The sequence below is a fragment of the Pan troglodytes genome, chromosome 13 (assembly GCF_028858775.2).
Source record: "Pan troglodytes isolate AG18354 chromosome 13, NHGRI_mPanTro3-v2.0_pri, whole genome shotgun sequence".
Lineage (NCBI taxonomy): Eukaryota > Metazoa > Chordata > Mammalia > Primates > Hominidae > Pan > Pan troglodytes.
In genome coordinates, this window is record NC_072411.2 from 50,231,795 (window position 1) to 50,257,988 (window position 26,194).

Genomic DNA, 26,194 nt, shown 5'->3' on the forward strand with positions numbered 1-26,194 from the left:
CCTCCTGGGTTCAAGCGATTCTCCTGCCTCAGCCTCCAGAGTAAACTGAAATTACAGGGACCCACCACCATGCCCAGCTAATTGTTGTGTTTTTAGTAGAAATGAGGTTTCACCATGTTAGCCAGGCTGGTCTCAAACTCCTGACCTCAGGTGATCTCCCCGCCTCAGCCTCCCAAAGTGAAATTCTTAATGACTGGCTACACTAACTTATGAATGCCATAATCAATACAGATTTTTTCTCCAGAGTCTTGATAGCTATTAACATTTTCCTCTTTTTTTCACTAAAACATAAAATGGAAATATAATTGTTTTGATTTGAATTTAATGTCTATCAAGATTGCATCTTTTTTATTGCCTTCATATGTGTCTGTAGATCCAACATGTTTATCACCACAACTACCTGAGTTCTAATGGTCCCAAGACAACTCTACCACCAAATTTCTACCTTTGTTTCTCAATGTCTCTGTGCATTGGCTTCCTCTGTAAATGGGAATACAAAAATTACCTGTTTCAGGTTGTTACAAGGAGTAAAGGAAATAATGTACATAAAGCATTTGGTGAGGTTTTATATATTATGATATCATAATATATAAAGAACAATAAATAAGTCTAGGTTTTCTCCTATAGATGAGTTACAGTGATTTTTACATGTTTTCATAGTAAGTTCATCATATATATTAGATATAAGCACTTTGTTTTATTTTTTATTGTCATTTTTCTTATCTTTTGATTTCATTCTATGAAAGTTATAAATATTTATAATGAAATGGCAAGGAAAAAAGCTTATAAATGTTCATATGATAACTTCTGCTTCTTAATGGTTAAAAGTACATTCCATCTACCTATGAAATTAAAATATTCTTCTATAAATTATTCCATCAAGAAAGCATCGTGCTATGAGCTATATTAAACACAGGGATCATAAGAGGACATGATGACTTTCCTAGAGTAGCTTCTAATCTGGTCTAAGAGGAGGATTGTATTGTTCAGGGTTCTCCAGAGAAGCAGAATCAGTAGGGGGGAATATATATATGTATGTATGTGTATATGTATGTATGTGTATATGTATATATCTGTGTATATTATATATATATGAATATATCATATATGTATTTATGCATGTATATGTACATTTATAGAAATTTATTTCAAGATATTGGCTTAAGCAACTAAGGGACTGGCAAGTATTAAATTTGTAAGGAAGGCCACAGGCTGAAAACTCTTGGGCAGGAGCTGATCCTGCAGTCTTGAAGCAAAATTTCTTCTTCAAGTATATCTCAGCTTTGCTCTTAAGGCCTTTCAACTGATTAGATGAGGCTCATTCAGATTGTGGAAGATAATCTCCTTTACCTAAAGTCAACTGATTGTAGGTATTAACCCCAGTATTGTTTAACTGAATAACCGGGTACTCTAGCCTATCCAATTGGGGCAGAAAACTAACCATCACAAAGGCAAATAATATGGCAGACTTTTAACAGTAATTTTCATATTCATACATTTCAGCACTTCAATACTAAGTCATTCTTTAAATTGTGGCCTTTAATAAATAAACAAATAAAATGAATAAACTAATATGTTGAAAGGGAAAAGATGGCCAGGCACGGTGGCTCATGTCTATAATCTAACCACTTTGGGAGGCCGAGGTGGATGGATCACTTGAGGCCAGAGTCTGAGACCAGCCTGGGCATGATGGTGAAACCTCATCTCTACAAAAAATAGCTTGGCATTGTGGCTTATACCTGTGGTCCCAGTTACCCTAGTGGCTGAGGTGGGAGGATCACTTAAGCCCAGGAAGTTGAGGCTGCAGTGAGCCAAGATTGCGCCACTGTACTCCAGCCTGGGTGACAGAGTAAGACCCTGTCTCAAAAAAAAAAAGGAAAAGATTTGTTTTCAATATAAATGTCATGGATTTCTTTATTATCCCAGCTCTCTATAATATATATCCTATGAGTGTCTCTCTACAAAAAGAAACTATCATATGCGGTATACAAAGTATGACTAAGAAATAAAGTGATTTGATTTTTAAACTACTACATCATGCCATCCAAATGAATGTTAAGTCTTCCAAAATAATCATCTTAGGAAGCTGTACATTTATCTTATGATAGAAAAATTCCTTAATCGTTTGCATATCCTCTTTTAAAATTACCTCCTCAATCTGAAGTGTATTATTTTGACTATATTGATAGTTTCCTCACCTTCTTTAAACTTTTGCTCAAATCTTACTTCCTCAGTAAGAATTACTCTGACCATTCTATTTTAAATTGCAGTCCCCCCCTTACCTTGCTTTCTTTTTCCCCCCTAAGATTTAAATTTTCTAATGCATATGTAATCTACATATTTATTGTCTGCCCACACTAGAAACTACGCAACACCGAGGCAGGGTTTTTGCAATCTAATAGAGATACTTTCTCAAAGAGTTTGTAGATATACAATCCAGTTTTTATAAAAATGTAGCACTTAAAAGCAAGTCTAATTCAGACTTAAGTTGTTTTTGAACAGAAATGTGATCTGGGGCTGGGCGCGGTGGCTCATGCCTGTAATCCCAGCACTTTGGGAGCCCGAGGCAGGCAGATCATGAGGTCAGGAGATTGAGACCACCCTGGCTAACACAGTGAAACTCCATCTCTGCTAAAACTACAAAAAAAATTAGCTGGGCATGGTGGCGGGCGCCTGTGGTCCCAGCTACTCGGGAGGCTGAGGCGGGAGAATGGCGTGAGCCCAGGAGGCAGAGCTTGCAGTGAGCCGATATCACGCCACTGCGCTCCAGCCTGGGTGACAGAGCGAGACTCTATCTCAAAAAAAAAAAAAAAAAGAAATGTAATCTGGTTTCAACACAGAAAAAAAAAGACATTATACGTATACTGATGACTTTTAAAAATACTTTGCACATCATTAAGGAACACTTTAAATGTAAGAACTTCTAAAGAAGTTCTTCTGATCTAAATAGTTGGCCTTTGTATACTTTATTTTAACCTATTAAGGCAATTTTTTTAAAAGCTGCTTTAAAACTTTTTTTAAAATTCATCATTGGAAACATGATCCATTTATTTATTTGTTAATTCATTCATTTAAAAATAAAGCAAAGTTGTGTACCAACCATCTGCCAGGGATTATTCTAGAGATGCAGGATTTTTCTTGATTACTTTGCCAACCGGAGACCTCTGGCCAATGATGCCCCTCCCCAGGCCTTGCTCAGGCCTGGGCTTGCCACAGGAGATGCCCTGTTTACTTGACACACCAGGCCATGCCTGGCTTGCACCCCAGCATGGATCCCACGGCTCCTGCAACTGCGTGCTCAGTCCCTGGCAGGAGGAGATGTGTGTGCCAGTGAATGCAGGGTCTGGCTGGCCATTCCAAGCACTGGCACAAGAGTGGGCTCCACATGGGGCTTGTTCCTGGACCAGGTGTGTTGCAAGTGACTCCCACAGTGGGCTCTGGTCTCCGGACGAGGGAAACACAGGGACACCCAAGCAGGGGTACCCACGACCCTGAAGCCCCAGAGGGGGATGTTACAGCATGCTAATGACCTCTTTTAGTCCCATTGTCTGCAGCCCGACAGACAGAGGCGCCTTAACAACTCTGTCAGCCCTGTTGCCCTGCTCTAGCCTGCACCTCCAGGGCTGCCTTGGCCTTGCTGCTGCTTCTTGTCATATGGGATGGCTGCCCTCTGCTGGCAGAGGGCCACAGTGTTACAGCCTTCTGTGTACCCGCGTTCAGTCGGTCCGAAGTTCTTGTCCTGCATCCAAGAAGAATGAGGTTATGCTGACAATCAAAGGGTGAGAAGGGTGGAGAAAAATTTTATTAAGCGACGAAACAGCTCTCAGTGGAGAGGGGATGCAAGAGTGGTCCCCCACCTGAAGTTGGGTGGTTTCTCTCTCAGTGTGGCTGGATCTGAGGCTTTTATGGGCTCAGAATGGGGGAGTGTGTGCTGATTGGTTTGTGAGTATGCAAAAAAGGCTAAAACAAAGGCTCAAGGGGCACAACAGTGTAGAAAACAAATTAGGAAAGGGTAGGTACATGTAAAATAAGTGAAGGGTAGGGATGAATCGGAGGAAAGCATGCCAAACAGGAAGAGAAGTTCTCAGTCCGGTCCTTGGATTTACCTGAGATTTGTAGCTAGGCTTTAAACTGTCATTGGCTTGAAGGTTGGGTTTCACTGGCCCTGCCTCTATCTGCCTAGGCGTTTGACTGCCTCCTGCCACTATCACTAGGAGCTGGCATAAACAGTGAAGGAGATGGAGTCCTTGCCTGCATGGAGCTTACTACCTTATTAGGGAAGACAAACAATAAACAAGTAAATAATTACATAATATAATTTCAAAATATGATATGTTCTAAAGAGAAAAATAAAGCATGGTAAACAGATAGAAAGTAATTGGGTTTGGAATTGGAAGTCCTATTTTGATAAAGTGGTCAGGGAGGCCTTCCCTGAGGTAGTGATATTCAAGCAGAAACTTCCAAGTTGATGGAAGTGGTGAGCAATGTCTAGAAGAGTGACCTAGGCAGCAAAATGGAACAGCAAATGTAAAGACTGTTGATTCAGCAAAAACAATTGTACTTGAGGCTCAACAAGAAATCTAGTCTGCTGGTATGGAGAAAGTGGGAGAAAGAGTGGTTTGAAATGAGGTTGAAGGGATTACAAGGCCAGAAATGTAAGGGGCTTATAGATCATATTAAAGAATTAAAAATTTAGGTTTAATTTTAATCACAAAGAGAAACTATTAGTGAGTTTTGCACTTGGGATTGATGTGATTTGAGGAATTTAAAACATCTTTGGAACATATATTGGATTTTTTTAGAGGTAACTTCAATGGTAAATAACTTTTTTGTTTAAAAAGCAGTTCTTTAGGCCAGGTGTGGTGGTTCATGCCAGTAATCTCACCACTTTGGTAGGCTGAGGTGGGAGGATCACTTGAGGTCAGGAGTTCGAGACCAACCTGGCCAACATAGTGAGAACCCATCTCTTAAATAAATAAATAATAAAAAGCAACTCTTTAAAAACTGTAAAATAGACTGGCCAACATAGTGAAACCAGTCTCTACTAGAAATACAAAAAAATTAGCCAGATGTGGTGGCAGGCACCTGTAATACCAGGTACTCAGGAGGCTGAAGCAGGAGAATCACTTGAACTTGGGAGGTGGAGGTTGCACTGAGCGAAGATCGCGCCATTGCACTCTAGCCCAGGCAACATCACGAGACTCCATCTCAAAAAAAAAAAAAAAAGCTGTAAACTAATGAATTTTTAATTTTTTACCAGAACAATTTTTAATAATTAGGAAAGTTCACAAATGAAATTAAAAGGCACTAATGAAATTAAAAGGAAACCTGGGAACTAATATTTGGTACATGCAACAAAGAAGATGCTGATTTTCTTAACATGCAAAGAGTTGTAACAATTAAATGTGGGAAAGATGGCCTATTTGCATAAAAGACCTGAAAATGCAGTTTATCAGAGAAGAAATGCAAATGGCTAATAAACCTGTAAAAATAATTTTCCACCCATTCCCTTGCACTCTGATGACATTTTTCTAGTGCTCGCTTGATGTCTGTGTGTTTTGCTATTCTTTTTATTCTTTTCCTGAATTATCTTTGTTATTACTACTGTTCTTCTTCTGTTGCTCATGACAGAATATAATGGTTTTACCTGGCTACCTGTTTTCAAGAGGTGCGTGTGCATTAGGAAGGAGGGTCAAGGAAAGGGTGGGTTCACATTATTGTTGCAATTTTGTAAGTCTTCACAAGAAGGTAATCTCCGCTGCAACAGAAACAAATTACTTCCTATAAGGATGGCTTGTCTGTGGATCCTTTATGTAGCCCTATCTTTTATGCTTCTCTAAAGCTGAGTCTAGCAAGATTCTGCTGACAACTCATCTCACCTTTGTTCCCATACTTGTGATTATAAGCAATACCTGTAGCAACATAAGGTATGTTATGTGTACAATCAGAGAATAGATTGTGGACATCATTTTCTTGGATCTACACTGCAGAGCCCTTTACCATGGATAAATTTCTCCAAGACTGCTTCTGTTCATGTATTTTCATGTGGCTCCTTCTAATTTTGCATCCCCTTTTGCCTATTTTAGAGTATAAGGGTCAAACCTGAACTCTAATTTTGCTGAAAATATAATGCTTAGCTTTCTTCAGGAAGAAAGAAAAGGAGAGAGGGAAAGAATGGGAGAAAAGAGAAGAGAAAAAATGAATAAAGCAATCACCTTTGTTGGAAAAACCTACAATCCAGAAAGCAAGGACTCTGGAAAAGACATCATGAAACAATAGTAGAAGATGAACTATGAGCTGGCCAAACTTAGGAAAAAAGGATTTATTTCAAATATGAAATTGGAAGGAGCACAAGAAAGGCTAGACATCATGGAAAGCACCTTAAAGAATATTGTGGATTAAAATGTGAAGAATGAATAAAATAAACCAAAGAAAAAAAAGATTAGAAATAAAATTTTGTGAATGTATGTAGATAGACTGAGACAGAGAAAGACACAAAAGAAAACCAAAAGAGTAGAAAAGAATGAATTATTTAAAGATAAGACTCAATAATAATTTAAAATATAATTTTGATCTACATATTCAAAGAGCATACCATGGACCAGAGAAAGTTGACCTAGAACTGTCAATACTGAGACATGTCCTCATAAAATTTCTGTACATTAAACATGAAGAAAGAATAGTCAGGTCAATAATAGAAGGGGAAAAAGTCAGACTTGTGTCTGTCTTATCCACATCAACATTTAGTACCAGTTGCCAGTGGAGTAACAGCTACAGGATCTTATAGAAAGGAAAGTGTTTAATATTTTAAATTTAGCCCAAATGTCTTCAAGTTTAAATGCTAAAGACAGTTTTGAACTCAACAAATATAAAGACAGTTTTGAACTCAAGAAATACTTTTTGAAAACATTCTTAGAAAATGAGCTACTGCCAATCAGATATAAATAAACAGGAAAATTATCATAGAAGGACTGTCAGCAAGCATTGAAAGGATTTAACTGTAAAAGAAAGACTAAAATGTGGGAATTAGAGCTAAAGAACAAAATGTAGACACTATATATAAATATAAATATAAAATGTTTACTAAAATTCCCTAAAAATAAAATATATTCCCTAAAAATATACCACTTCTACCTGTTTTCTCCACTTTTTTTCCCCAGTCTTTACAATTGTCTTTTTTTTTTTTTTTTTTTTTTTTTTTTTTTGAGACAAGTCTCTCTCTGTTGCCCTGGCTAGAGTGCAGTGGCGTAATCTCGGCTCACTGTAACCTCCACTTCCCAGGTTCAAGCGATTCTCCTGCCTCTGCCTCCCAAGTAGCTGGGGATTACAGGCACCCCCCACCACACCTGGCTAATTTATTTTTATTTTTTTGTATTTTTAGTAGAGACGGGGTTTTACCATGTTGGCCATGCGGGTCTCAAACTCCTGACCTCAGGTGATCCGCCTACCTTGGCTTCCCAAATTGCTGGGATTACAGGCGTGGACTAATTTTCTCATCTTTAATACTTGGAAGTCAAAGAATATCAATTAAAGCTGACAAAAAATAAAAGTATCAGCATAATTTAACAATACAAGGAAAAATAGTGAAAAACATTAACTGAAATATGATGGATGAAAGAAAAAGGACAGAGTAATAGAAAGTATGCAAATATTATAATTGCTTATAACAGTGAACTAATAGATTTTGAATACAGAAATAAGGACAGATATAAATTACATGTTTATTCGTAAAAACAAAGTTGCATAAAATTATAAACATAACCACTGGAACAAAGATACAGAGAAATTACCCATGGAGAAAAATAGAATAAACAGTACCAATGATATTTTTGTTTAAAAATATGTAGAAAATAGGCAGGCTGCAATGGCTCATGCCTGTAATCCCAGCACTGTTGAAGGCCAAGGCAGACGTATCCCTTGAGCCCAGGAGTTTGAGAACAGTCAGGGCAACATGGCAAAACCCTGCCTGTACAAAAATACAAAAATCAGCCAGTGATCCCAGCGACTTGGGAGGCTGAGGTGGGAGGATCACTTGAGTCCGGGAGTTCGAGACCACCCTGGGCAACATGGCGAAACCCCAGCTCTACAAAAAATACAAAAATTAGCTGGTGGACCCAGTGACTTGGGATGCTGAGGTTGGGAGGATTGATTGAGCCTGTGAAGTGGAGGTTGCAGCAAGCCGAGATCGCGCCACTGCACTCCAACTTGTGCAACAAGAGTGAGACCCTGTCTCAAAAAAAAAAAATAGAGAGAGACACACACACTTGTATATGTAGACATATATATTATATACACGCGCATATATATGTATACAGAGAGAAAACAAAATAACAGAATGAAGAACAATTCTTTCTGTTAGATGCCCACTGTCACATTATCATTTAACATTTTACTAAGGGGAATCAGCCAAGAGAAAAATTAATGTAAGTGGATTTTAAAAACATGTTTTGTTGAAACATAATTATACACACTTATGGGGTACATATGATGTTTTGATACATGTATACAGTGAATAATGATCAAATCAGGGTAATTGGGATATCCACCACCTCAAATGTTTACCATTTCTTTGGGTTAGAAACATTTCAAACCTTCTCTTCTAGCTATTTTGAAATATACAACAAAATATTCCTATTTTGCTATTGAACCCTAGAACTTATTCCTTCTATCTAATGGTATTTTTGTACCCGTTAACCAGTCTCTCTCCATCTCCCCTCCCCACTACCTTCCCAACCTCTCACTTTTTAAAAAGTAGATTTCTGACCAAATCATAGAGCACTCTATTCTCTGATATGTTTAAAAGATACAATATAGTATCTTATAAATGTCAAAACATAAAGATGAAAAGCCAGATAAAGGTAAGCAAGGTATTTATATTAGACCAGAGAAATTCAGTCAACAAAAATGTTAAGTGAGATGAACACAGTCTCATTGTGAATACACATGAAGATGAAGCAGTTATGAATATCTACAGGTTAAATAGCATGGCATCAATAATTGGAAAGACAATGCACGTACCATTGAAAATAGTCAGAAACACTGAATACAGGTTCAGCTGCTTGCTGTTTGCAAAACCAAATTACAAGGACAAAGTTCAGTGGAAGACAAGTGACTTTATTTCCAAAGTAGCATTGGGGAAATGGTCTAGACTTCCTGCCTTAAAGAAACCATTTCAAATTTTTGGCCAGAATACAACAAGTTAAAAGTGAAATTTGGTATGAAGGATGTGCAGGAGGGGCAAGGAGGTACAGGACCACGTAACTTGCTTCAGTGCTTTATTATGTGCTATTGTCCAATCTGGTAAATGGGCTAGCACTATCTTGAGCATATATAGGTTGTAAATTAACTGTACACTCACATAATCTCTTGTTGGGAGAAAATTGCATAGGTACCTGGATTGTCTCAAGATTCAATCACAGAAACTTCTAAGCAGACATAATTAGATAAGTGAGCAGTGCAAGGGAGTGCCTGGGGGAAAGAAGGAGAGTAAAGTTCATTATTTTATTATTAACAAGAAACAGGCACCAAATAAGGGAGGGAAGTAAAAGAAAAAAAAAAGGACAAAAAAAAAAACCCCTTAAAAATAGGTTACTCGGTTACAACACCACTAGACTTGGAAAAGTTACTAATTGTCCCCTCAGTCCATAACAGATCATTCGAGGGTGGGAGATGGTGGAGGAATGAGGAAACACTGGAAGCATTTGTGCAAAAGTCAGGAACATTGCAAAGATACCCACTGGCGTGACTATTATTTAACATTGTACTAAAGGGAGCCAGCTGAGAGAGATACTAGAAGTTAGAAAAAAAAAAGATGACGTTAAACCCCTGGGTGTAGATGACACGATTATATACCTGCGTTCATCACCCAAAATAAAATCAACTAACTATCACAAATAAATTCCCTAAGATATATGGCACGACATTAATATATGTTCATATAGATAACTTTTCATGTATACCAAAATAACTTTCAGTTAAGCCCTAGTGCCCTAAAGCATGTTGTTTGTGTATTAGTGTCCTGTGGCTTCTGTAACAAATTACCACAAACCTGGTGTCTTAATGCAAAAAATAATTATTTTCTTATAGTTCTAGGGGCCAGGAGTCTGAAATCAGTATCACTGGACCCAAATCCAGTGGGTCCAGTGTGTTGGCAGAGCCATTCTCCTTCTAAAGAATAAGCTGTTTCTTACCTCTTCCAGCTTCTGCTGGATGCTGCTGGGGAATTATTATTAAGATTAGTTAATCAATTGATTTTATGTAGTTTGTATATTATTCAATCTAGAAAACATGGAATAAGGACACTCTACCTTGTGTTTGTTTCCCCTATATACCTACTTTTATTTTATTTTACTTTATTTCATTTTATTTTTTGAAAATAGGGTCTTACTCTGTTGCCCAGGCTGGAGTGCAGTGGCATGATCTCAGCTCACTGCAACCCCTGCCTCCCAGGTTCTAGTGAGATTCTGGTGTCTCAGCCTCCCAAGTAGCTGGGACTACAAGCATGCGCTCCAATGCCAGGCCAATTTTATTTTAATTTTTAGTAGAGATGGAGTTTCACCATGTTGGCCAGGCTGGTCTCGAACTCCTGACCTCAAGTGATCTGCCTGCCTCGGCCTCCCCAAGTGCTGAGATTACAGGTGTGAACCACCACGCCAGGCTATACCTACTTTATATGACTGCTCATCTCTTTTAGGTGAAATGTGTGGCTGGAAACAATTTTGTGATCTTGCTGCCTTTTTCATTTTTGGTTATCTGTTCTTTTTTTTTTTTTCCAAGGTTGCCTGTAAACATCACTTGACTATTACAATTATTTTTATAGATTACTTTTACCTGATGGTTACTTTAAGGGACTCTTCGTTCCCCAGCTTTTCTCTTCAACTACTTATTTTTTTAGAAACTGTAAAATTAACTTTTATAGCAAAGCAAATATTTCCATGAATTATAAAATGAATAGAAATAGTATCATCAAATGCCTCTGTTCTATAAATTATAATCAAAGGAATTTATTTGAAGCAAATTGTATTTTAATTGTCTCTAGTTATGTTTTCACATGGGATTGATTAAACACCGTTATATGTGATACTACATTTTTTCAAATCCAAATGTTATTTGTAACTTTCATTATTACTTCTGTCTTTTCATTGGCATTGGCATAATATATTGTAACTTTTTCATTTTGATTTTACCATGAATAGATAGTTTTTAAATTACATTCTAAAACTGATTATGTTGACATAGGAGCATACAGCTGAATTTGCTACATATGATCATTTTATTATATATCTCATTGTGTTATTTGAGATTTGTAGTTTTGTGTATTACTTAGCACTCTAGTCAGAATGTTTCTGTCTACCCAAAATTCATATGATGAAATCTCATTCCCAATGCAATAATGTTAAGAGGTGGGACTTTTAGGGGCCAATTAGATCATGAGGGCAGATCCCTCATGATGGGATTAGTGCCACTATAGAAGTGGCCCAAGGAAACTTGTTCTGCCATTTGAGGACACATAAAAGGCACCATCTATGAAGAACAGGCTCTTGCCAGACACAGAATCTACCAGTTCCTTGATCTTGGGCCTCCCATTCCCCAGAACTGTGAGCAATAAACTTCTTTTTTCTTTCTTTCTTTTTTTAAAATAAATTACCCAGTCTAAGGCACTTTGTTATAGAAGCTCAGACTAAGACACTGTGTTAGGTTATTGTTGCATTGCTATAACGGAATAATGAGACTGGCATTTATAAAGGAAAAAGATTTAATTGGCTTACAGTTCTGCAGGCTGTATGAGCATGGCACCAACATCTGCTTGGCTTCTTATCAGGGCCTCAGGAAGCATGCCACCATGGTGAAAGGCAAAGCATGTCACATGGTGAGGGGAGGAGCAAGGGGCGGGGGGAGGTGCTACATACTTTTAAACAACCATATTTCACATGAACTCAGAGTGAGAACTCACTTGTCACCAGGGGATGGCACTAAGCCATTCATGAGCTAGCTATTTGTCCCCATGATCCAAACACCTTCCACCAGGCCCCACCTTCAACAGTGAAGATTACATTTCAACATGAGATTTTGAGAGGACAAATATCCAAACACATCAAACACATATAAAATAGAAACTACTACCTCTTGGAGGAAGACATTTGTTTTTCATTGCTTTTTAGTTCCAACTAAAATTCTAATGTGGACTTTAGGAAGCCTAACAAATACTTTTTGATCACGGTATGTTACATAATAGATCTTAATTTTATTTTCATTTCACAAAGAAAAGCCATAAAACTACTTATTTAGAGCTACAAGCATTAGCCTAATTCCTACATTTTAAATAAGACTTACAGGCTGATTTTCATACAAACCAGTTGCTACTACTAAATTATCTTCATTTATGTATACCCTACCCCTTTCTACCTCCAATGTTAAGGATGTACCATTTAGAAAAAAACTGCTTAATTCTTTTTTTTTGAATACCTCAAACATACCTCATTTATTATATTGTTCAAGAGATAATAGGTCTTATAAAATGACTGGCAAGCTCATATTTTGCTAAATTACACAGATCCAATTATATTTTATACTTTTTTAATATTGTTAAACTTTTAGAATAATATTAAACTTGTATTATCTTAATAGGCCAAAACAATAACAATTTTTAAAAATTGTGATTTACCACATATTAGGGTAAATATTGGGAGCTGCTTAAATTTAGCTCATGTCATATGTTAGAATCTAGTAATCATCTTATTATATTATAAATCAAAGTTTACCCATTTATTTTACTTATATTGCTTAACCTGAAGAAAACACACAGATTTTAAAAAATAACTTAGATGACTATATAAACATTGGTAATGTAAATGTTTTATCTTGTTAATTTATTTTCTATGAATATTAAAGAAAGTATGCTGATTTTTCATTACATATATACTTTTTTCACTTCTACTAAACTTTCAGTTGTATCTAGTTTTGATTACTTAAGATCTTAAAAAATCCTGTCTTTAGATAGTTCCCTTTTTATATGTATGTACAAGAGAAGATTATGTGATTGTAAATTCAGTGTAGACTTTCCCAATCTGCTGAAGTAAATTTTTCTCCTTATCCATTGCTAACTAGCTGTAATCTGCCAGTGGAAGGGATCATTCAGCATATTTTCATACGTGAATCAGCAAACCAATTTATAAGTTTTATTGAGTAATATTTTATGCTTAAGCCTAATAGAACATCAGTCTAGGACCCAAATGAATTGAGATAGATTTAGGGGGACTTTGCTGTCCCTTTCTTTCTTTGTTTCTTTTTTTCTCTATGAATTATCCTTTACATGTTAAAGCTGAAGGTTGTTCAAAGTTAGTTTCCAGTTTCTTCATTCTTTCATTTTTCTAGTTGGATCTTCAAATTTACATTTTCTTCAGTTTTCAGAAGCCATAGTTCACAGTGATCCTATTGTAGTAGCTTTGAATTCATTTATAAACATTCCTAACCTCATTTGGTATAAAAAGAATGTAAACTTTGGACTCAGAGAAAACTGCAAGATTAACTCTTTAAAATTACTTTCAGCGTTTGATTGAAATTTTCGATTTTTGTTATATTTTTTGGAATAAGCACACTGTAGCCCAGACTTGTTCTTTGATTATTTTCCTGTGTTTATTTATTCATACTAATTATAGATGTTCCATGATTATATTTATTTTAAAATATGAAGTATCTGAGGAACTCTTTTACAATTTTTTTTTCCAGTGGATCTTACGAGATCCATGTGGCTATTCAAAGTCACAAACAAGTACGTCCCTACAATAATTCATCTTGATGGCTTATTTTAAATACTTTAAAATGTGCATGTTCACGAGATAAAAAAATATGAATTTCTTTTTTGAATCAGGATCTCGCTCTGTCACCCAGGCTGGAGGGCAGTGGTGTAATCATGGATCAGTGCAGCCTCAACCTCCCAGGCACAAGCGATGCTCCCACCTCAGCCTCCCAAGTGGCTGCACTACAGGCGTGTGCCACCATGCCCAGCTAATTTTTTTCTGTATTTTTTGTAGAGACAGGGTCTTACTATGTTGCTCAGGCCGGTCTCAAATTTCTGGACTCAAGCAATCTTCCTGCCTTGGCCTCCTAAAGTGCTAGGATTACAAGCATGAGCCACCATGCCCAGCCCATTGTTTTTTAAAGAAAAGATAACAGCTTTATTGAGATATAATTCATGTCATAAAGTTGAAAATTTTAAATTGTACAATCCAGTGCTTCTTAGTATATTCACAGTGTTGTATATCATTCACTACTGTTCAATTCTAGAACATTTCCTCACTCCAAAAAGAAACCCTGTATCCATTTCCTACTCTATTTCCCTCAACTCCCAGTCCTGGCAAACACTAGTCTACTTTCTGTCTCTTTGGATTTGCGTATTCTGGATGTTTCATATAAGTGGAATCATACAATACATGGCCTTTTGTTTCTTTCACTCATGGTAATGTTTTCAAGGCTCATCTGTGTTGCAGTATATATCAGAATTCCATTACTTTTTATAGCCAAATAATGTTCTATTATATAGATATACAGTACTGCATTTTATTTATTCATCAGGTACTTAGAGTCCATTCTTTTTGAATCATTATCAATCATCAATGATAAAAAGCCTGAAATTATAGTTTGGTATAGAGCAGTCTTTGACGTGTATTTTAGACATTAAAAAGGTGTGTGTATGTATATGTGTGTATGTTTTAATTTTTGTATGTTTTAATCTTACCTTTCAAAACTCTAAAAAATTCTTAGTTCTAAAACACTGTGATTTTCCAAAGGTTTTGGATGAGGGATTTTTTATAATAACTTGAAATTAAGAAGGAAGAGGATTTGGTCATCTCTAGAGGAAAATTTTTAGCATATTCATTTTTTCTAGGTAAACATTCACTAGACCCTTTCTTTCTTCTCCTTATATCTCTAAATATAAGGCATCTCATTGACAACAATTTTAATTCTTTATCTTTCTTCCCTCATCTAATTGGTCAGGATGCGCAGTGTGTTGTACCTTATTAATAGTTCCTATTTGTTCGTTCTTTTCTGTTCTCACCACCAGAAACTGAGTTCATCTTTATTCTACATGATAACAGTGGCTTACTTTACCTGTGTCAGAGAACTTATCAATCTTTGTATTCGTCTCCTTCCAGCCACCAGCCAGTAAGCTCTTTGAAAGCAGGAACTGTCGTTTTTCTCTTGGCTTTCTTCCATAGTGGCTGGCAAAGAGTTGTACTCATCTCTTAGCTGAAAAAATAATGATGAACAAGTGGTATGAATAATATTATCACTTAATTTTTTCCCTATTCTTTAGTATAGTGTTCCTCAATGTTTCTTAGGAGGTAAACCTTAAGATTTTCAAAAAAGGATGTTATTATTTTTTAGCTACAAAAATTTGAGAGACTATATTGTCAAGAATTATATCATTAAATTTATTTTAAATATAAGCTAATATGCATAATAAAGACATTAAAACATTCTCACTTTTAGTAAATGATCTGCTTTTATTTTACTTTAAATTATGTGTGGGGCAGGGAGCAGGGAATAGGAGGACTTAACAACAGTAACTATAAAAGTCAGATGATACTTAAACAGTATTTGACTTTGAGGCCAAACTAGTATTTAGGTGGATATTGAAAAGTAAATTTAAGTTGCCGCATCAAAAGTACATGCAAAACTGTGTTTATGATGTTACATTTTAGAGTTTTTTATATTTTATTCTTTCTAAATTAACTGATTTTAATTTCTAAACCAGAAAATTTTGGATCTGATCATCACCAAATTTCTTTTAACACAGACTTTTAACGTATTTGAGACTTACCCCTTTTAACTACATAAATACAACTTTTTGATATGGTGATGGTCATCTTGAGGCAAATTTATAGACATCAAAGAATGTTTATGCTTCTCATTAATTGGATGTCACCAACTGTTTTTTTTTAATTCTGTCTTTAGCCAGCAATCTGTGAGTCAGTAAATTTTAAAATGTCAGACTGAGAATGAAATAATTTAAACCTGTATATTAACAAAAAATACCATGGTGTCTAGAGGTCATCCAAGTGATCAACTCATTGAGTGGCTAAGATGTGAACATGCTTCTTAGGCCTCTAGGATATTCATTCATTTGCCTCAGGTGCTTTCAAATCATTCCATTTTAAAGGGAAGAAATATTTAAATAACTATGCATTTACTCATTTTTAAAATTATAAGTTAAACAGATGTTATTACTGCCTTTAACATTAACTCTGTGACCTTCTAGGTGAGAGGCCAACAAATTTTTTCTGCAAGAGACCAGATGGTAATATTTTAGGACTTGAGACCCAGGTCTTTGTGGAGCTACTCAACTTTGCTTTTGTAGTGTGAAAGCAGCCATAGGCAGTACATAAATAAGCATGGCTGTGTTTCAACTGTATTTATAGACACTGAAATTTGAATTTTATGTAACTTTTTGCTGTCAAATATCTTTCCTCTTTTAGCATGTTTTGAACCATTTAAAAATGTAAAAACAATTCGCACAGGCAATATAAAAACAGGTAGCAGATTGGACTTACTCCATGGGCTGAAGTTTGCCAACTTCTGCACTAAATGGTTCAATTCATTGGTTGGAAAAATCTGCTTTTGTAATTCATTCTTAAATTTCCCCAGTATCACATCTCTCATACCACCCCAAAGTTCTTGCTAATCTGAGCTTATGCCTGATAACCAAAAGTGTTCAATTTGTTACCAGTAGCTCCTATATGACCCCTGTTATGTTGCTTCTCTACCCCATGTCACAAGTAGATTATGGAAGTAAATAAAAAGAAATTTCAACACTGTCTGCTGTGAAACTTGTCTTCGGTTGTGATTAGGTAATGTGGTATAAAGGAAATAAAACCAGGAGATGTGAAAACCAGGCTATATTCCTGGTTCTACCGCTAATCAAAGTGATCAAGTTTGGTGGGCCTCTAAGGCTCCATTTTCTCACCTGCCCATCCTGACAGATTATTAAGAAGTTATAATAGCACATATGAAATTACTGGTAAAGTAACCTTAGCATTGCTATTTACCTTTATTGTCATTGTGGTAGTTAGTAGTTGTACTTTATTATTGCTCTTAAACTTGACTATGGCAGGGCTCCCTTCATATGTTAATATATCACTTAAAACTAGATATAGGTTAAGGATTGCACATTAATTTCCTCTAAGCATTTTGTGTTTCTTACTCTCACATTTTAAGCTACTCTAATCTCCTCGCTGTGGTACTTGTACCAGGTTCATTACTAACAGTAGTGTGAAATTTTATATTCTACGTATTCTTTCTTACCACTACTCTGTGAGGGCAAAGACTGTCTGTTTTGTCCCTGCTACATCGCCAGCCCCCAAAATAGTGTCTGGAATATATTTGAGCACTTCTGAGTAAATCAGTGACATAAATAATCCCATATGTTCACTTGCCTTGAATTATCAAAAGGAGTAAACAAAGCTCAATAGAAATAAAATGTTTTAATGCATAAAATACATAAGATTATGAAAGATATCTACTTTGTTCAGTTTTACTGATATATAATTTATCCACAGACTCCTTGTGGGCCCATGGACCCTGTTTTTGTTTCTTTGTTTGTTTGTTTTTGTTTTTGTTTTTGAGTGGGCAGGTTGTGGGCGGGGTTTTTTTTTGAGACAAGGTCTTAGTCTGTCACCCAGGCACCATCATACCTCACTGCAGCCTGGAACTCCAGGCCTCAGGTGATCCTTCCACCTCAGCCTCCCAAATAGCTAGGAATGTAGGTGTGCAGCACCATGCCCAGCTAATTTTTTTTTTTTTTTTTTGTAGAAACAAAGTTTTGCTATATCGCTGATCTCAAACTCCTGGCTTCAAGCGATTTTCCTACCTTAGCCTCCCAAAGTGCCAGAATTAGAGGCATAAGCCACCATGCCCAGCCAGACCTTGGTTTTTGAAAATATGGAAGAATTTTTAATGAATATCAGGGGACACATTGTCCACAACTATAAATTGCAAAACTACTTTGATAGGATATAAAACAAATGCAAGCTTTATTTGGTCTTGTCTTTAAGAAATCCTCTGTCTGCACTTTTAAATTATAACAGAAAAAAACAATGGATTTTTAAACTTTTGGTTAAATTTCTTAAGATTACAAGAAGAAAAACAAATTTTGGCAAGCTTATACAAAAAGGGTATTTTCTGGGGAAATACTGGAGTTTCTAATGCAATTGGAAGGTGGGAAGGAAGGGAACAAAGATAGCTCTGGACAGTAGCTTTCTCCAGAGTGGAGCCAATGATACAAGTGCCCAGTCATGGGTGCAAATTTGAAAATATTAGAAGAGAAACCTGGCCGATCAAGCTTAGATCACATATGCATGCCTCAATTGGTCAGCCAGAGCTAGAGAGTAGAAACTGTAGTAGATCTGTTAACAGTGAGATCCATTATTTGGTATGGGAATGAGCTACGAAACTACCCCAAGAGCTGTCTATAATGTAGTCTTATTAATCTGACTCCAGAAAGCAGTGCATTTATTTTATATTATTGATGTCTCAAGACAAAAAACTTTTTTTTTCTGTAGATTAGGTTTATTAGCACCAACTTCATGACTTCTAAAATGTGACTGCTTTCATGTCCAGATAGCATGAATACAGGTATCTACCGTGATATGGGGTGGATAATTAATAATGCTTGGCTACTTATATAAAGACAGTGTTGCTTATTTTTCAAAACTTTTTTTTAACAATTATATTCTTCCCTTCTCCCCAAGAGGTGGGCAGAAAAGCATTGTTAATCTCCTTTTACAGATGAGGAAAAACAAGATCAGAGGTGCTAAGTGCTGTAGCCTAGTGCTAGGTCTTCTGTCCCCAATTCTGGGTTCTCCCCAAGCCCATGTTTCTCCTTTCTCACAATCTTTACTTCTTCCGCTGACCCTCAGCACCACCCAAAGTACTTTTAGTTCTGGAAAAGAAACCCAGCTGCACACTGGCACACTTGACCTTCATGCAGCCAGAAGCTTTGGATGGTTCCCCATCCAAAATATTAGAGATAAAATGAAAGCAAAATAGGCATCTGACAAAAGTTGCTTTTTCCCTTCTGCATTTTAGGACCTAAAGTAATGTTTATCCAGAAACTGCTGTCATACCATAGATTCATTGTACATTCAACAACATAAGCATACAATCTGGCAAATTAAAAATCTCTTAACCTACACCCCGGATCCCTGCCCAAATTTAAGAAAAGAACTAGGGTGGACACAGTGTTTTTTCCATGTCACGTCTTCTGTGATGAGGCTACGGTATGTGGGAGCAGAGAATGGGGTGGGTGGGTGAAGCGTATGCCAGATGAGGATCTATCAGCAATGGGAGGGATCCTCTGCTTTAGCATCTCCACCCCTGCTCCTCTCAGAGGATGGCCTTTCATTGCATTCAGCTGTGATGGTAGCAAGAACACAGGCACACCAAAGATGAGGAGAGAGGGAGCCTTGTGCTCTCTCTCTGCATCTGAGGCAGGACAGCACAGGGTACGGAGCAGTCTGCAGAGAGGCCAGCTCATCAGCTCTTCATGGAAGCACTTGTCTTCCACCTTGGGCTTTGAGCGCTGGGCAACTGGCCCCTGGGGATCAATGGAATAATCCTAAGCAGACTTACTCTATGTCACACTATGGAATGTTCCAAGTAGGTGGCCATGTTTTCATAAGATGTCTTTTCCTCCTTTTGTTGTTGCCATTTCATATGTTTAGGATTGGATGTGTGTTTCTTCTCTCTGAATGGCACTCGAATGTTTGCTGAGTCCTATTCTGTATGACTGGGGCGTACAGCTGTGGACTGATGCATGCCATCCCATCATCTTTCATGATCAAAGCAGTCTCTTCTTTTTTGACAGCTGAAGAAACATCAAGTCACCCTTACTCTGCCACTAATTTATTTCCTTCTTGCTTAAATGATGAGAGACATATAATCTCCACCCTCACGGAGTTGTCATCACCCTTCTTTTCAAGGGCCAGTTTCCCTTGCCTCCATAACTGTTGTTGGTACTGACGGCCAGGCTTCCAAACCTCTTAAAACTCCCCTGATAAAAAACATTTTACTCCAAATTGCAAGACAGCTTTGTCCATTGATGTATATATAGACAATATAGACAAAATTAAGAATTTTAATATGTGCCAGATCACTCACTAGTGTATTAATACATAATTTAATATCATACAATATAGCCAGTATAGTGTAGTGGCAATATGGCATGGGACTTAAGAGTATAAGCCCTTGACCAGACTTGCATGGCTTAATGTCTTAGCCCTACCACTGGATGAGACCACTGGATAGGTCTCATCCAGGCTGGGCTCAGCTGGACTTGGTTCTTGGTAGGGGGTAAGTCTAGGTTCATATCACATATCTCTCATCTTCCTTGGATCAACAGATACCTGAGACATTTTTTTTTCTCGGTATGAACAGCAGGATTGCAAGGGAACAGACTAATCTGCATAAGCATATTTCAAAGTTCTACTTAGGTAATGTCTGCTATTATTCAATTAGCTAAGAGAAGTTACATAGCCAAGCCCAAAGTCAAAGCACAGAGAGGTGCACACTTTCTGTGGAGATGTGGTAGTGAAACAGATGGCAATCCATTCTACCACAGGGGATGATACAGTCATGCATCGCTTAATGACATGAGTACTTTCTGTATTGTTAGGCAATTTCCTCATTGTGTGAACAGCATAGAGTGTACCTACAGAAATCTAGATGTTATAGCCTACTGTACACTTACGCTATAGGGTATAGCCTATTGCTCCTAGGTTACAAACCTGTACAGCATATTATTGTACTGAATACTGTAGAGAATTACAACATAATGGTATTTGTATATCTAAACAAAAAAGGTACAATAAAAGTAAGATATGAAAGATAAAAACTGGTACATCTGTATAGAAGATTTACCACGAATGGAGCTTGGAGGACTGGAAGTTGCTCTGAGTGAGTCAGTGAGTGAGTAGTGAGTGAATGCGAAGGCCTAGGACATTACTGTATACTAATGTAGACTTTACAAATAATGTAGACTTAGGCTACACTAAATTTATTTTAAAAGTTTTTTTCTACAATAACAAATTAACCTTAGTTTACTGTAACTTTTACTTTATAAACTTTAAATTGTTTAACTTCTTGATGCTTTTATAATAACACTTGGCTTAAAACACAAAGCACAATCATGTACAGCTGTGCAAAAATATTTTCTACTTATCCTTATCCTATAAGCTTGTTTCTATTAAATTTTTTTCTTTTTAAACTTTGTTGTTAAAAACTAAGACACAAACACACACATTAGGCTAGGCTTATGCAGGGTCAGGATCATCAGTATCGCTTTCCTCCACCTCCATATCTTGTCTCACTGGAAGGATCTCAGGGGCAGTAACCCACACGGAGCTGTCATCTGCTATGTAACAGTGCTTTCTTCTGGAATACCTCCTGGAGGACCTGCCTGAGGCTGTTTTACAGTTAACTTTTTTTTTTAATAAGTAGAAGGAGTACACTCTACTATAACAATGAAAACATAGAGTATAGTAAATACTAGGCAATAGGAATTTTTTGACTTCATTATAATCTTATGGGATCATTGTCATATATGCAATTGATAGTTGACCAAAACAATATTATACAGCACATGACTAATAGAGAGTTGTGAGGTTAGTGTATGTAAAAAGCTTAAAATAGTTTCTGGTGCATAGAAAATGTCCAATAAACGTTTGCTATTATTAGGCATACAGAAACACACAAAAATTCAGTATTGTGTAACTGTAACATAAAATACATATTTGGCGAAGGTGTCACTAAGTGACACTTTTTGCTATCCTAAGCAAAAAGAACAAAAAACTGGGGAAATCACATTACCTAACTTCACATTATCCTACAAAGCTATAGTAACATTTAAACAAATAAACATGCTTAAATTTAATTGAAAAGCTAGTGTGAGCCAACCTCTAGGATAGTCAAATATTATCACAATTATTTACGGTTAGCAGAATCAGAGAATGGCTAAAGATCACCAGGTTTTATCCACTCATTTGACAGATAATGAATCGAGCCAAAATGGCGAGATATGTAAGTCAAAGAGGAAGAAGTGGATGAATGGAGGATGGATAGATGAATAATAAATAGGTAAGTAGTTAATAGAAAAAGGAAAGGAAGGAAACCAACCTAGATCTCTAGAACTCTAGTTGAGAACTCTTCCCACTATATCACACAGACCAGGTGTTTTTTCCTGTAGTTTATATAAATACTGTTTATCATATTTTTTCTATCCTTCTGCCTTTCAGTGAGCCTTAAAAGAAGAGATAATTTTAATAATAATATTTTTAAAAGTTCAACTATTGCTTCAATTGAGAGATGACTGTAGGACAAGATTTACTTAAAATGTAAAAATAACACAAAGCTAATCCTTACAGAGGCCTTCATTTGTCCACTTAGCTAATATTTATTCAGTTATTATTATCTGTTAGGCACTGGACTACAGAGCAAAAACAAAACAAATCTTTGTTCTTGTGAACATGCATTATGTGGAAGAGACAAGAAATTAACAAATTAATAAGTAGTATGTTCCACAATCCCTTATCTGCAATTCTAATATCAAAAAGCTTGGGAAACTGGAAAATTTGACAATTCAAATAGTGGTAAAAGCTGAATCAGATTCATTTAGTAGTAAAGCTGATATGAGACTAGTCATAGTCTTATTTTTTATTTTAATTTTTGTGGGTACCTATGTGTATATATTTGAACGATATATGAAATGTTTTGATACAGGCATGCAACATGTAACAATCACATCATGTAAAATGGGATATTCATCACCTCAAGCATTTATCTTTTGTGTTACAATCAAATTATACTTTTAGTTTTTTTCTAAGACATCTTGTTATAACAATTTTTACTTATTTTAAATATACAATTAAATTACTATCAACTGTAGTCACCCTGTTGTGCTATCAAATACTAGGACTTAATTCATTCTTTCTAGGAGTTTTTGTACCCATTAACCATCCCCACGTATCCCCAACCCTCCAACTACCCTTCCCAACATCTGGTAACCATCCTTCTCTATCTCCATGAGTTCAATAGTTTTGATTTTTAGATCTCACACATAAGTGAAAACATGCTTTGTCTTTCTGTCCCTGGCTTAACTTAGCATAATGACCTCTAGTTCCATTCATGTTGTTGCAGATGACAACATCTTATTCTTTTTGATGACTGAATAGTACTTTATTGTGTGTCAGTACCACACTTTCTTATATTCATCTGTTGATGGACACTTAGGTTGCTTCCAAATTTTGGCTATTGTGAACAGTGCTGCAACAAACATGGGATTGCAGATAACTCTTTAATACGCTGATTTCTTTTTTTTTTTTTTTTTAATTATACTTTAAGTTTTAGGGTACATGTGCACATTGTGCAGGTTAGTTGCATATGTATACATGTGCCATGCTGGTGCGCTGCACCCACTAACTCGTCATCTAGCATTAGGTATATCTCCCAATGCTATCCCTCCCCCCTCCCCCCTCCCCACCACAGTCCCCAGAGTGTGATATTCCCCTTCCTGTGTCCATGTGATCTCATTGTTCAGTTCCCACCTATGAGTGAGAATATGCGGTGTTTGGTTTTTTGTTCTTGCGATAGTTTACTGAGAATGATGATTTCCAATTTCATCCATGTCTCTACAAAGGACATGAACTCATCATTTTTTATGGCTGCATAGTATTCCATGGTGTATATGTGCCACATTTTCTTAATCCAGTCTATCATTGTTGGACATTTGGGTTGGTTCCAAGTCTTTGCTATTGTGAATAATGCCGCAATAAACATACGTGTGCATGTGTCTTTATAGCAGCATGATTTATAGTCACTTGGGTATATACCCAGTAATGGGATGGCTGGGTCAAATGGTATTTCTAGTTCTAGATCCCTGGGGAATCACCACACTGACTTCCACAATGGTTGAACTAGTTTACAGTCCCACCAACAGTGTAAAAGTGTTCCTATTTCTCCACATCCTCTCCAGCACCTGTTGTTTCCTGACTTTTTAATGATTGCCATTCTAACTGGTGTGAGATGATATCTCATAGTGGTTTTGATTTACATTTCTCTGATGGCCAGTGATGATGAGCATTTTCTCATGTGTTTTTTGGCTGCATAAATGTCTTCTTTTGAGAAGTGTCTGTTCATGTCCTTCGCCCACTTTTTGATGGGGTTGTTTGTTTTTTTCTTGTAAATTTGTTTGAGTTCACTGTAGATTCTGGATATTAGCCCTTTGTCAGATGAGTAGGTTGCGAAAATTTTCTCCCATGTTGTACGTTGCCTATTGACTCTGATGGTAGTTTCTTTTGCTGTGCAGAAGCTCTTTAGTTTAATTAGATCCCATTTGTCAATTTTGGCTTTTATTGCCATTGCTTTTGGTGTTTTAGACATGAAGTCCTTGCCAACGCCTATGTCCTGAATGGTAAGGCCTAGGTTTTCTTCTAGGGTTTTTATGGTTTTAGGTCTAACGTTTAAATCTTTAATCCATCTTGAATTGATTTTTGTATAAGGTGTAAGGAAGGGATCCAGTTTCAGCTTTCTACGTATGGCTAGCCAGTTTTCCCAGCACCATTTATTAAATAGGGAATCCTTTCCCCATTGCTTATTTTTCTCAGGTTTGTCAAAGATCAGATAGTTGTAGGTAAGCGGCGTTATTTCTGAGGGCTCTGTTCTGTTCCATTGATCTATATTTCTGTTTTGGTACCAGTACCATGCTGTTTTGGTTACTGTAGCCTTGTAGTATAGTTTGAAGTCAGGTAGTGTGATGCCTCCAGCTTTGTTCTTTTGGCTTAGGATTGACTTGGCGATGCGGGCTCTCTTTTGGTTCCATATGAACTTTAAAGTAGTTTTTTCCAATTCTGTGAAGAAAGTCATTGGTAGCTTGATGGGGATGGCATTGAATCAGTAAATTACCTTGGGCAGTATGGCCATTTTCACGATATTGATTCTTCCTACCCATGAGCATGGAATGTTCTTCCATTTGTTTGTATCCTCTTTTATTTCCTTGAGCAGTGGTTTGTAGTTCTCCTTGAAGAGGTGCTTCACATCCCTTGTAAGTTGGATTCCTAGGTATTTTATTCTCTTTGAAGCAATTGTGAATGGGAGTTCACTCATGATTTGGCTCTCTGTTTGTCTGTTGTTGGTGTATAGGAATGCTTGTGATTTTTGTACATTGATTTTGTATCCTGAGACTTTGCTGAAGTTGCTTATCAGCTTAAGGAGATTTTGGGCTGAGACGATGGGGTTTTCTAGATAAACAATCATGTCGTCTGCAAACAGGGACAATTTGACTTCCTCTTTTCCTAATTGAATACCCTTTATTTCCTTCTCCTGCCTGATTGCCCTGGCCAGAACTTCCAACACTATGTTGAATAGGAGTGGTGAGAGGGCATCCCTGTCTTGTGCCAGTTTTCAAAGGGAATGCTTCCAGTTTTTGCCCATTCAGTATGATATTGGCTGTGGGTTTGTCATAGATAGCTCTTATTATTTTGAAATACGTCCCATCAATACCTAATTTATTGAGAGTTTTTAGCATGAAGGGTTGTTGAATTTTGTCAAAGGCTTTTTCTGCATCTATTGAGATAATCATGTGGTTTTTGTCTTTGGCTCTGTTTATATGCTGGATTACATTTATTGATTTGCGTATATTGAACCAGCCTTGCATCCCAGAGATGAAGCCCACTTGATCATGGTGGATAAGCTTTTTGATGTGCTGCTGGATTCGGTTTGCCAGTATTTTATTGAGGATTTTTGCATCAATGTTCATCAAGGATATTGGTCTAAAATTCTCTTTTTTGGTTGTGTCTCTGCCAGGCTTTGGTATCAGAATGATGCTGGCCTCATAAAATGAGTTAGGGAGGATTCCCTCTTTTTCTATTGATTGGAATAGTTTCCGAAGGAATGGTACCAGTTCCTCCTTGTACCTCTGGTAGAATTCGGCTGTGAATCCATCTGGTCCTGGACTCTTTTTGGTTGGTAAACTATTGATTATTGCCACAATTTCAGCTCCCGTTATTGGTCTATTCAGAGATTCAACTTCTTCCTGGTTTAGTTTTGGGAGAGTGTATGTGTCGACGAATGTATCCATTTCTTCTAGATTTTCTAGTTTATTTGCGTAGAGGTGTTTGTAGTATTCTCTGATGGTAGTTTGTAT

At 36.7% G+C, this 26,194-nt stretch overlaps 1 protein-coding gene across 18 annotated transcripts in view; it reads left to right on the top strand.

The window, feature by feature from the left end:
- The window catches only part of MBD5 (methyl-CpG binding domain protein 5), a 498,386-nt gene that overhangs the window by 174,829 nt on the left and 297,363 nt on the right, over nt 1-26,194 (top strand). Inside the window, exon 1 of one of the 18 annotated variants that reach the window (XM_024354839.3) lies at nt 22,023-22,131. The exons of the other annotated variants lie outside the window; for them this stretch is intronic. The gene's annotated coding sequence lies outside the window, so the exon portion shown is untranslated. Of the gene's footprint in view, nt 1-22,022; nt 22,132-26,194 lie in introns of those variants that run through there. 18 annotated transcript variants of the gene reach the window in all.